This window comes from Pleurodeles waltl, chromosome 3_1, assembly GCF_031143425.1.
Source record: "Pleurodeles waltl isolate 20211129_DDA chromosome 3_1, aPleWal1.hap1.20221129, whole genome shotgun sequence".
In the NCBI taxonomy this organism is placed as follows: domain Eukaryota; kingdom Metazoa; phylum Chordata; class Amphibia; order Caudata; family Salamandridae; genus Pleurodeles; species Pleurodeles waltl.
The window spans coordinates 1,839,265,474-1,839,278,435 of NC_090440.1; the positions used below are offsets into that span (position 1 = coordinate 1,839,265,474).

General features: G+C 48.1%; 1 long non-coding RNA gene across 1 annotated transcript in view; it reads left to right on the forward strand.

Moving 5' to 3' along the window:
* LOC138283429 (uncharacterized) overlaps window positions 1-12,962 on the forward strand; it is a 225,540-nt gene that overhangs the window by 81,665 nt on the left and 130,913 nt on the right. The window contains exon 2 of the long non-coding RNA XR_011201256.1: window positions 8,128-8,401. This is a non-coding gene — a long non-coding RNA (uncharacterized lncRNA). The remainder of the gene's footprint in view (window positions 1-8,127; window positions 8,402-12,962) is intronic.

Sequence of the window (12,962 nt, forward strand, 5' to 3'; positions counted from 1 at the left end):
AGCACCGCTGAAGAGGGCCCCGCCGTGCAGAAGAGCACCGCTGAACAGGGCCCGCCGTGCAGAAGAGCACCGCTGAACAGGGCCCCGCCGTGCAGAAGAGCACCGTTGAACAGGGCCCCGCCGTGCAGAAGAGCACCGCTGAACAGGGCCCCGCCGTGCAGAAGAGCACCGCTGAAGAGGGCCCCGCCGTGCAGAAGAGCACCGCTGAACAGGGCCCCGCCGTGCAGAAGAGCACCGCTGAACAGGGCCCCGCCGTGCAGAAGAGCACCGCTGAAGAGGGCCCCGCCGTGCAGAAGAGCACCGCTGAACAGGGCCCGCCGTGCAGAAGAGCACCGCTGAACAGGGCCCCGCCGTGCAGAAGAGCACCGCTGAAGAGGGCCCCGCCGTGCAGAAGAGCACCGCTGAAGAGGGCCCCGCCGTGCAGAAGAGCACCGCTGAACAGGGCCCCGCCGTGCAGAAGAGCACCGCTGAACAGGGCCCCGCCGTGCAGAAGAGCACCGCTGAACAGGGCCCGGACGTGCAGAAGAGCACCGCTGAACAGGGCCCCGCCATCTCAAGCACCGCTCCGCTGGGCCCTCCATCTCAAGCACCGCTCCTCTGGGCCCTTCATCCCAAGCACCGCTCCGCTGGCCACCGCCGGGCACCGCCGTCTCAAGCACCGCTCCGCTGGGCCCTTCATCTCAAGCACCGCTCTGCTGGGCCCTTCATCCCAAGCACCGCTCCGCTGGGCACCGCCGTCTCAAGCACCGCTCCGCTGGGCCCTTCATCTCAAGCACCGCTCCGCTGGGCCCTCCATCCCAAGCACCGCTCCGCTGGGCACCGCCATCTCAAGCACCGCTCCGCTGGGCCCTTCATCTCAAGCACCGCTCCGCTGGGCCCTTCATCCCAAGCACCGCTCCGCTGGGCCCCGCCGTCTCAAGCACCGCTCCGCTGGGCCCTTCATCCCAAGCACCGCTCCGCTGGGCACCGCCATCTCAAGCACCGCTCCGCTGGTCCCTTCATCCCAAGCACCGCTCCGCTGGGCCCCGCCGTCTCAAGCACCGCTCCGCTGGGCCCTTCATCCCAAGCACCGCTCCGCTGGGCCCTTCATCCCAAGCACCGCTCCGCTGGGCACCGCCGTCTCAGGCACCGCTCCGCTGGGCCCTTCATCTCAAGCACCGCTCCGCTGGGCCCTCCATCCCAAGCACCGCTCCGCTGGGCACCACCATCTCAAGCACTCCTCCGCTGGGCCCCGCCGTCTCAAGCACCGCTCCGCTGGGCCCCGCCGTCTCAAGCACCGCTCCGCTGGGCCCCGCCGTCTCAAGCACCGCTCCGCTGGGCCCTCCATCTCAAGCACCGCTCCGCTGGGCCCTTCATCCCAAGCACCGCTCCGCTGGGCCCTTCATCCCAAGCACCGCTCCGCTGGGCCCCGCTGTCTCAAGCACCGCTCCGCTGGGCCCCGCCGTCTCAAGCACCGCTCCGCTGGGCCCTTCATCCCAAGCACCGCTCCGCTGGGCCCCGCCATCTCAAGCACCGCTCCGCTGGGCCCTTCATCCCAAGCACCGCTCCGCTGGGCCCCGCCATCTCAAGCACCGCTCCGCTGGGCCCTTCCTGTCATGCACTGTTAACGGTTCACTGTGCCCACCATGCCTCCTCCTTGACCAGTGGAGACTGTAATCCACCTGATGGACTGTGGCTTTGCACTCCCCAGGATTGATCAGTGGGCAACCCACCCACTGTAGAGACTTGAGAGACTGTGGCTTTGCACTCCCCAGGATTGATCAGTGGGCAAGCCACCCACTGTAGAGACTTGAGAGACTGTGGTTTTGCACTCCCCAGGATGGCCGAGTGGGCAACCCACCCACTGTAGAGACTTGAGAGACTGTGGCTTTGCACTCCCCAGGATGGCCGAGTGGGCATGGTGGCCCCTTCGTGGATCTGGCGTCGTGGAATCATGTGGCTGTGGTGCCCCCCCCTTCCCCCTGAGGTGCCTGTAGTTTTTTCATCAGATGCCCCTGCAGTGTTCTCTCCAAAGGACTCAGGTCTCCTGTGTGGGCTTTGCCCTTGTGTTGCTACACTTTGGCCCACGGACACTTTGAATCTCGTTAGTTGTGCAGGACTTATTGCCTCGGTTTTTCGTATGCACTGGATATTGAATTTGGATTTTTGAGTTGTTATTGCTATTGAACCGTGACTTATCAGTGGTTTTTATTTCCCATAAATTTCGAGTCACTATTTAATTATGTCCTTGTTTTCTTTACGGGGGTTTGGGTGGTTTCACTGTGACTTGTTGCTCTGCATTGGTGTGTACATGGTTTGGGGGGGTGGGTGTATCGCGTATGTGTGTGCACGTGACCTTTCGTCCTCCCCCATCCCCTGTGTCGTAGGTGCAGTACTCACCGTTGTCGTCTGCGCCGGCGTTCGTACTCGTGGTAGATGAGCAGGTAGACGAGAGCAGGTAGGATGTTTAATTCGGGTTCCATGCTGTCCTCCTTCCTCGTGGAGTGCGTAGAGGTGCGCGTTTTCCCGTTCGTAGTCTGTTTCCGCCGTGTTTTTATCGGCGGTGCTCCCGCCCCGGAAAAGGTGGCGGATTGGCCGGTCATGATAGTGTGGGCGGTACATTGTCTGCCGCCTGGCTGTTGGCGGTGACCGCCGCGCTGTTTGTCGGTCCCGCCGTGGCGGTCGGAGTGTTAAAGTGGCGGGCTGTGTTGGCGGTTCCCGCCAGGGTCAGAATTCCATTTTTTGGACCGCCGGCCTGTTGGCGGGTTGGCCGCCGCTTTATCACCGACCGCCAGGGTTAGAATCACCCCCTTAGCCTCTACAAAAATAGTTTAATTCACCATGATTGACTGTTTTGTTTGGGTTTTTCATTTTTCGTTTGATTTTCAACATGTTTAAGTTTATTTCTGTTTGATTAATGCATTCAAAAACACAAAGTCAAAAACTGGTGTTGTATTTCTAGTGGCATTTGTTTTCCTTATTTCTTCATTCCATCATTATGTAACAATGAATACAATTTATTTAAAAAAATTACAATTATGCAATGTGTATCCCATTTCCAAAAAAGGAAAAAATATCAAACACAAATTTCATACATCTGTAAGAAATATATTTTTTTTAAAAATCTGAAAAAGCACAACCAATCCATAACCCAAATAGTCTGTGCCAGTTGTATTTTTACTGTTCCAACCCCTGACACCATGGAAAAATGCAATATAATCCTAACAAATAGATTCAATGGGCAAAATACTATTTATTCATGTCATCAGTTGGACCTATACATCCTGTCTCACAATAGGAAACCCACATGAATAACACCAATAGTGAAAATCATGGACCTACAACATTTTATGGCCACAGGAACATTTCAATACACAGTGGCAGTATCTGGTGAAATGTCACAACCAACTTTCAGTGGTGTGCAATAAAAAAAAAAATCACTATGATGAGACACATCAACAGCTTCATACACTTAGCTCAAAACCAGGATTTTGTCAATATCAAGGGAGATTAGTATTCTTTGGGTCGACTAATACATCCGGTTAGAGCACGTTAAGCAGCACTTATTGCCTTGGTGGCAACATTCAACAGAAAGCAGGTCTAATGGAATCTCAAGAACATCTATTCAATCACTGTGCAAGTTGACTTAGTACAACATATGTACATCCAAAGTGTGTGTCTTCCTCATGATCAACCCATGTTCCCTTTTTGCTTTGCAACAGCAGCATATAACTGCAAATGTCACCATTTTGAAATATCCAAATGAAGATGACATGGCGAAGGATCCTAATAAACGATAAACAAGAAGAATATATTTATTTTACATGACAAAATAGACTCAAATGATAAATTATGAGGACACATTCACTTAGAATAATCAGAGATAATCAATGTTAATGAACACAGTAAACAATGTGCCAAACCTTTTAACAACAAACATCTTTGCCTTGGAATAACCTGAACTAACCTTCCTAAAAATTCTCCAGCACAGACTGATATGCTTATTATGGCACAAGTGTTTTGACATTTAATTTAACAATATATAAAGGTAAACTTACACTCAAGTGAAGACCTAGTCAATAAAATCTTGACATGCATCAATTCCTTCCTCTTCACCTCTATCATCTTCATTTGGAATTACAGCATCCTCACCCGGTAGCTCTTCATGGTCTCCATCCTCTGTGATGTATGGAATTTTCTGTCACTGGGCTATGTTGTGCAGTATGTGGCAGACCTTGGTGATTTGGCACACCTTTTTGGGTGATTAGAGGAGGGCTCCACCGGTCTTATCCAGACAGCAAAATCTGCCCTTACGGAGTCCAAACGTCTGCTCCAGTGGCCTCAATGTTCTTCCATGGGCCTCAATGAAGTGGATTTCACCTGGCATTGTTGGAGTCCTCAGTGATGCTACCAACCATGGTCAGTTAGGATAAGATGAGTCTCCTATATGAAAGTAAACATATATTGAACAAAATGATCTCATCCCATTGTACATTCCTAAAGTATAAATAAAGCAAATGATCCTATTGTCATATTGTACTTACCAACAAGCCAAGCCCTCTCAGTTCTAAGTTGTGATATTTGCAGGGGTATTCTGCTGTTCCGTAGTAAACAGGAATCATGTGTTGACCCTGGGAAACAGGCACACACGCTTGAGATGTACAAATCCGGAAAGCAGACAACTTGCACATTGACTAAATGGAATTTCTTCTGATTGCCGTAGACCTGTTCCTTGTTGTGTGGTGGCACTAAGGCAATACGTGTGTCATCAATTGCTCCAATCACATCGGGTTTGCCACCCAAAGCATACAAATCTACCTTCACAGTTCCACAATCCTCATGTCATGGAAACTGAATAAAGCTGTTGATGTGTCTCATCACTGAAGAAAAGACGTCTTGTAGAACACCACTGAATGTTGGTTGTGGCATGCTTCCAGATACTGCCACAGTGTATTTGAAGGATCCTGTGGCCACACAATGGAGTACTGCCATGATTTTCACTATTGGTGTTATTGCTGTGGGATTCCTACTGTGAAGCAGAAAATCTGGCTCCAGCTGATGACATAAATCAAGAAAGGTTTGTCTATTCAATCTGAATTTTTGTCATAATGTCCCTTCTGGCAAGATCTGGAAATGGTCTGAACACTTGAGGCTGCTGTCTTCTATCTGTCCTTTCAAGAAAAAGGAAATATCACTTAAAATAGGCAAACAATACTTTGATAATCACACATCTAATGTCTTTATAAAATTCCATATGTTTTTGTGACATACATATACACCTCATTCTTTAGTGATGTTGCACCTTAGAATAAAAAAATTTACATCGATTTTTAAAAGAAATAAAGTGTAAATAATACATTTGAAATGTATTATTCACACATAATTGTTTTATTTTTTTCCCTAAAATTCGGTCAGTGGAATTAAAAATACACTATGTCGCTATCATTTTTAAATATAGTAGCTACATTATAATGTGACAAATTTATCCAAAACAGTGTTGTACGCATTTTACATTAGTAAACAAACTAGCCTCCATTATGGGTGGCGGTGATGCACTTAACATTTAAAAATACACTGATTCACATCCTAAAATTGCGGCCACCTGATCTTGCCGTCAGGACATTGGCAATCCGATGGCCGTGAGCGGAAGTTGACTACGTAGGCTAACACGCGTGATGGCAACACATGAAACTCAATGGCTGGGTCCATCTCCGTTGACGATTGCGTATGTCATGTACATGTACGTGACATTAGGAAAAAAGCTAATTTGCCTCCTAACACTGCAGCCAACAACTCCTCTGCTTTTTCTGCTGTTATTGACCTCTGGGAGCTACAATGCCAGGCACAGCAGGTGGCTAGGCCCCCCCCTAACTTCTCTGCTTAGAAGTTGGCACTGCTCTCCACAGAGATCATGTCCCTGTACAGCCAGCTGTATGGGAACCCAGAGGACCAAGTACGTTTGAATGGAAAATGTACTTCTAAGTAACTTGTTTCTTTTTAAACACAGGTTAATTTGTCCATTTTAGTCTGTAGGAAGCTGGCTTTCTATATAGTGCACTAAAATGAAGTACACTGTGTAGAGAGTCCAGTGGATCCCCAAAGGCTTGCAGAGGCAGAAATAGATAGGTCTAGTGCTATTTTTGTTGTAGTGTGGGCGTGCAGATAGGCTTCTCAAGGAGTCATGTTAAGCATTTGTTATACTCACAAAGGCAATAAATGAGACACACACTGAAAGAATAAATCTGAGACCAATTTAGAAAAACAACAGTTGCTTTTATATATGCTTTGAACCAAAGAACTTCGCTATAAGGTAATCAATTTTTATATTAAAAAAACAAGGATGCATGACTTACAATCCCAGTCTTCAGGGTTTTAGACTAGCACCAGGCAAGGTTCAGGTTGGTACCTCTCACCTCAAGGAGCCAGAACTTTGTCTAAGGTGGCTGTACTGGTTTTGACCAGTCAGTGCCCACGCTAGGAGTTGGTAGGTTTTCAGGAGGCACCTCTTAGGTGCCCTCTGAGTACACGTATTAATAAATCTATCACTGGATACAGTGAGGGTTTATTAATATGAGATGTTTGATACCAAACATCCCTATTGTCAGTGAAGCCATCATGTAGCTGGGGAACTTGTAATGACCAGTGTCCAGCACATGTACCTAAAATGGCTTCACTGTTCACTTACTATGTCTGAGAATCGACAAAGACATAACGGGGGCATATCTGCTCATGCAGGTATGCCCTCACATGTACTGTAATACACCGTGCCTTTAGGACTGGGTGGCCTGCTAGAGGGGTGACTTGCATATATTGCTTGCAGTGTAAAGGGGACAGGGCACACAGGCTGTGTGCCATGTTGTGTTTTCATTTTAGTTCTGCAACAAGCCACACATCCTGTGAAAGCAGCACTGTGTGCACTTAGTAAGGGGACACTTCAGGGTGGCACAATTCGTGCTGCATCCCTCAGGGGCCTTCCTTCAGTACTCCATGCCCTAGTGACCAGGGGTACCATTTACAAGGGACTTATAGTGGTAGTTAAAGGTTTGCCAATTGGGAAAAATGACTGTGCAGTTTTGGGGAAAGAGATCTGGCACTGTGGACCTGTTTAGCAGGGATCCAGTGCACTTTCAGTTGAAATTGCATCAGAAACCAGGCAAAACATGGGGGCAGGAGGTGACCATGTCAAAAGAGGCCTTCCTACATAGTCCCTGGGTGAAGTGTTGTGATTGGAGTGTAGTAAACTCAGTAATTTGCCTGGGAACATAATGATGTTTAACAATGTTTTTAAATGTCTGTAACTTGAAATGAAAAGTCATCTGAATGAATGAGGTGACTTTTCACATCAATTTACTCACAAATCAAGATTTCAACTTACAAACAAAATGCCCATTACTTCCAGTTGCCAGTAGACCCTGGATCATAAGTATAAGCAAAACAATTTAGCCATATTTAGAAATGATAGAAATGTAAAGTGTAAGTAAAAACTTTCAAGTTATGGACATGTCAGAATATTTTTTTTGCACTTTGATTTTATCCCATTTCTCATAAATGAGTATCTGTATGTATTAGCCATCTAATGGTGCCACAAATGGGGAAAGGTATGTCCTGGGCTGAAAGTATATATGACACAGGCTGTCAATCACCCATACAAATATGTTCCATTCTTGCACACAGTTGTTCATACATCACCAAAAACCGTGCACTCACTGACAACATGGCAGCCCTTCCATACTGCCCATAGTCATAGCATGAGGTTCTAACCATTGTATCTGACTTTAGAAATATTAGGCATTAAGCCAATAAAGCTGTGTGTTGGGGTGTGTTAACAATGTACAGGTTGTTTAGCCTTCAGTAGCTCACAATGATTTGTACTGATCAGAAGTTGCTCTCACTACTGGAAATGTTTCAGACACCTGGCCCAGATGATATTTGTGGCTTGGATTTGTAAAATGAGGACATTAAAAGGGATGAAGGTACTCATTAGTGTACTACAAATTAGTATTTCCTAGGAAAATATATTATTATATATATTTGGTAAATAATCTGTACAGTCTTTTTTGAAATACCTGTGAGATACTTTAAAAAGTTGTGTCACAGCAATACAAACAAAACCTCCCATATTTGTATTTCCTTTTTATATCCATACAGGTCAATACCCATCAGAAAAAGGCGATATGGAAGGCTGTCACCAAGAAGGTGCGGACCTTTGGTGAGGTCTATAAGTGGCACAGCATACATTACCGAAAAAGGTAGAAGAACCTACAACACTGGAACCATAAGTCATCCGAAGACCAGCTCGGCCGGTCCCCCCAATGTGGGAAGTGTGCTTGCCGCACACTGACCACCCCAGTGGCCTGCATACTTGTGGTAGCCTAACGGGATATTGATGAGCAGTTGAGAGCCCAACAGCAGCATCAAGGAGGTAGGTTAGTTTTTTGAGTTCTTATTGCCAGTTAACTATTTTTTGTTACAGCAATGATTTATGGCAACAGCATAAAAGTTAGAACACATCTAATGGACAAGAGGATTTCTGGAAGGTGTACGTTTTGCACAAGGTATATGATGATGTGTTTTGTGTATTGTATTGTGTAAATGGTTGCCACTAGATTCCTTATGACAACCCAAGGAATATTTTGAGCAGACACATACCTGCCTAAGAAAACAGAGGTACCTGCATTGTGTCTATGTTATGAGGGACAGTTGTAAAACACAGGTCCCAATTGCAGATTTTGCTAGGTGTGATGCTCCATCACAAATGTGAAGAGGTAATATTGGCCCTATTACAGGTGACATGGCATACAATGTGCTTATGACACAGTGGATGTTTCTGACTTCACACTGGTGAGTTGGTATAATGACCAAACAATATTGAGCATCAGGTCCTAAATGATTAGGAACATGAGTAAAATGACAACATTTCCTATCAAAAACATTCTATAGTCATGTTTTCACTGCAAAATTCAAGTCAGTTCATGTTGACAGTAGCAGATTGGCATAGAGTCTTGCTCCTTCACAAATGTGCATGTAAGCCAGTCTGTTTCAACAAACATGAAATTCGTAGGCAAACTGTATTAATTGAAACAGACAGGAATGTTTACACATTGGCGACAGAGCAACTCATACCCAAACAACATTTCTGTGTCTTTTGTGATGTCCAGATGATGAATCAATGTTGGAGAACAAGAGTTGTTGAAAGGGACTTTTGCAGCTGGACAATGTCCGTTACAAAGTTTGTTTTGCTAGATATTTATTTCTGTGACATGAGTTCATTATTCAAAACAACCAATCTGTAGCGTTTTGAGGTGTTAATCACTTCCATGAGGAATTTGAAGTGTTTAAATGTAATGATCTAAAATGTAATGGGACTAATGATGGTAATTTCCTGAACTGTGACCAAATGGGTCCATAATATGTTCCCTACATGCATGGGGTAATGATAAAGTATACCTAACTTTTATAGCTTTTGAGCAGGTGAAAATTGTTAATTAGGAAACGTGTTGTTAGATAACCTTGTGACCATTTTGATTTGCACAAATCTGATAAAAATGGTGTATGTGTCCTTTCAGCATATGCAGCAGCAGGGGAAGGAGACATTGGCCATGAAGGCAGGGAAGCAGCTGGCCACTGTGTGTCCGGTGCAGAAACATCAGACACCAAAGGACACAGTAGCATGAAGGGTGAGAGGACTGGCTAGGAGGCAACCAGCTATACATCTTCTTTGGAGGCCTCCATAGAAGACAAGCCCCTCAGTGAAGAGGCTATTGGCCTCTTCCTCAGCATCTCTGTAAGCCAGAGAGTGATTGTGAATGGCATCCAGGGGCTTAGTTCCCAAATGCAACAGACTGTGGCATTCATCGATACTATTCATAGTTCAATGTCTGATATGCAGAGATCACTTGCAAAGATAGCCACTGCACTGACTGCAGCCCCCCAACTGGCCCCACCTTGTGTCCCAACTCCTGTCCCTTCCTCATCCCAAAACCCACCTCACACCCCAATCCCAAGCATGCTGACTTTCTTGCTTACACCCACTCCAACTGAAAAAAGCAGCATACCCACAAATAAACACAAACACACCAAGGAACACAAACATACACCCATCCAACAGACACACACTACTGACACTACACCCACAGACACCACAACAACCACACCCACAACTGCCACATCCACAACCACATTGCCCACCACCATAGACACAACCACTATACCCACAACAACAATACCCACCACCAGACACAACCACACTCACAACCACAACACCCAACACCACAGACACATGCAACCCCCACCACAACAACACCAACCAGCACCACACCCACAAACACCAGCACACCCACAAGTATCACAGCCCACAATATCCACCTCCACATAAGACTCATCCAAACACACACAGTCACACACACACACACACCTACACACACAACATCCACCAGACACACAAGCTCACCATCTCCTGAATACAGTACACCTCCAAAACCACAAACATCCAAACATAGTCCAGACTCACATGCATCCATAACACATACAGACATGCACCACAACCACACAAACCACCTCAAGAACACACTCATCCAAACATACATACTCACAGAAAAGCACACACACTCCAACACCCACCAAACACAAACGCATACACTCACCTGAACACTATGGGGGTCATTCTGACCTTGGCGGTCCATGACCGCCATGGCGGAGTGCGGCGGAAGCACCGCCAACAGGCTGGCGGTGCTTCCTGGGCGATTCTGACCGCGGCGGTAAAGCCGCGGTCGGAAAAGGGGAGCCGGCGGTTTCCCGCCAGTTTCCCGCTGGCCCAGGGAACCCGCCATGGCGGCGCTGCTTGCAGCACCGCCATGGGGATTCCGACCGCCTTCCCGCCAGCCTGTTTCTGGCGGTGTCCACCGCCAGAACCAGGATGGCGGGAATGGGTGACGTGGGGCCCCTGGGGGCCCCTGTACTGCCCATGCCACTGGCATGGCCAGTGCAGGGGCCCCCTAACAGGGCCGCACAAAGATTTTCACTGTCTGCTGTGCAGACAGTGAAAATCGCGACGGGTGCCACTGCACCCGTCGCACCCCTTCAACTCCGCCGGCTCCATTCCGAGCCGGCTTCATTGTTGAAGGGGCTGTCCCGCTGGGCCGGCCGGCGGTCTTCTGGCGGTCGCCCGCCGGCCCAGCGGGAAAGCCGGAATGGCCGCCGCGGTCTTTTCACCGCGGAGCGGTCTTTCAGCGGGAACCGCTTGGCGGGCGGCGACCGCCGCGGTCAGAATGACCGCCTATATACCTTCCAAGACAGACACACCTAAACATGTACCAAATATACCAGACCTGCATGCACTTGACCAATGGACGCACACAACACCTACTCCACCCCCTCTACCTTGTAAACACTATCTTCTCCCACCTCTTCTACCCTTTTTCCTCCACCCACCTTTACTGATTACTTGTCCCTAACCTGAAAGAAAGCCAAACCCACCTCTCCGAAGAAACATCACTAAGGTTCCTGGTCTGCCTACTACATGCACCTTACTGAGGAGGTTGTCTCTTGGCAGTGAAATTAGGAGGCACGTTTTTGGACAAAACACACAAATTATCTCATTTGAGAATATAAATGTTTAATTTCACAAATTTTGTCCAGACATTATTTATTGAATAAAAGTTATTGATTGATGTCAATGTTGTTGATGCCTGGTCAGCGTCTGTTGCCCTCCCCTGTGCAGCTCTACCTGTTGCTGCTGCTGCTGCCTCTGCCTCAAGTGAACTGAGAGCCTGCTTGACTCTCAGTTCTAGGCCCACCTCCACCCACAGGCTGTCTCCTGCACCTCATCCCTGGTGGCCTAGTGGCCATCTCCAAGTAAGTATCTTCTGTCTCTCTTTACTCTGCCTCTACTTCTGTCCTTTACTTCTATATTCTCTGTCTGTCTTTTATTCCTTTTTTCTCCCTCTTGTCTCTTTTTCTCTCCCTTCTCTGTCCCATGTTTTCCCCTGCACCGCTGCTGCCCCTGCAGCCCTACACCTGTCCCCCGTGAATCACTTTTCCCGCCCTCCCATCTCCTAGCTGACCAGACCCCCGCCTCCCTCCCCTTCTTAATGGTGGCTGCTGTGTACGTGCTGGTGCGCCAAATGCAAGCCTGTCTGTGCCCGTCCACGCCTGGACTGTGCCGAGTGCCACTGACCCTGGTTCTTGCCCCATCCGCCGGTTCGACACCTGCACTCTACGGACCCTCAACCCGGGAAGATCCTCAGCCTGCCACTTAGCCGACCCAAGGAACACTCATGGACCTTTTTCTTGCTGTGCATGCTCCAGCACCAAGCACGAACGACCACCTCAAGTGCATACTCCTCAACACACACTCCCTCATCAAGCACACAATAGAAGTCTAGCACCTCCTTGGCTAAACAGCCCCGGATGTCACCTTCTTCACAGAGATATGGAACACCCCCACTGCTGCCACAGATATCGCCACGGCCATCCCGGACAACTTCATAATCATCCACAAGGACAGAGCCAACTGGCATGGAGGAGGCATTGCTATAGTCTACAAGAACATCCTCCGCCTGACAACCACCAATGAGCCACAGTCTCAGTCAACCCACGAACACCTCCACTTTCAGATTCAGACCAACCCCAACACCTCCCTCCATGGCACCATCATCTACAGGCCACCTGGACCCCGACCCCAGTTCTGCAAAGACATCACCGACCTCTTCGCCCCCCAAGCACTCACCCCGTCCTCTGACTACATCCTACTCGGTGACCTCAACTTCCACCTTGATACCCACAATGACCCCAACACTACAAACCTCCTGGACAACCTCACAATTCTTGGCCTCAAACAACTCATTAACATCCCCATCCACAGAGACGGACACATTCTCAACCCTGTTTTCTCAGCAGGGGACATCACCATCTCTCACACCTCTGGACACCATTGGACTGACCACAAGCGCGTCCACTTTACCTACACAAAGAACACCGCACAC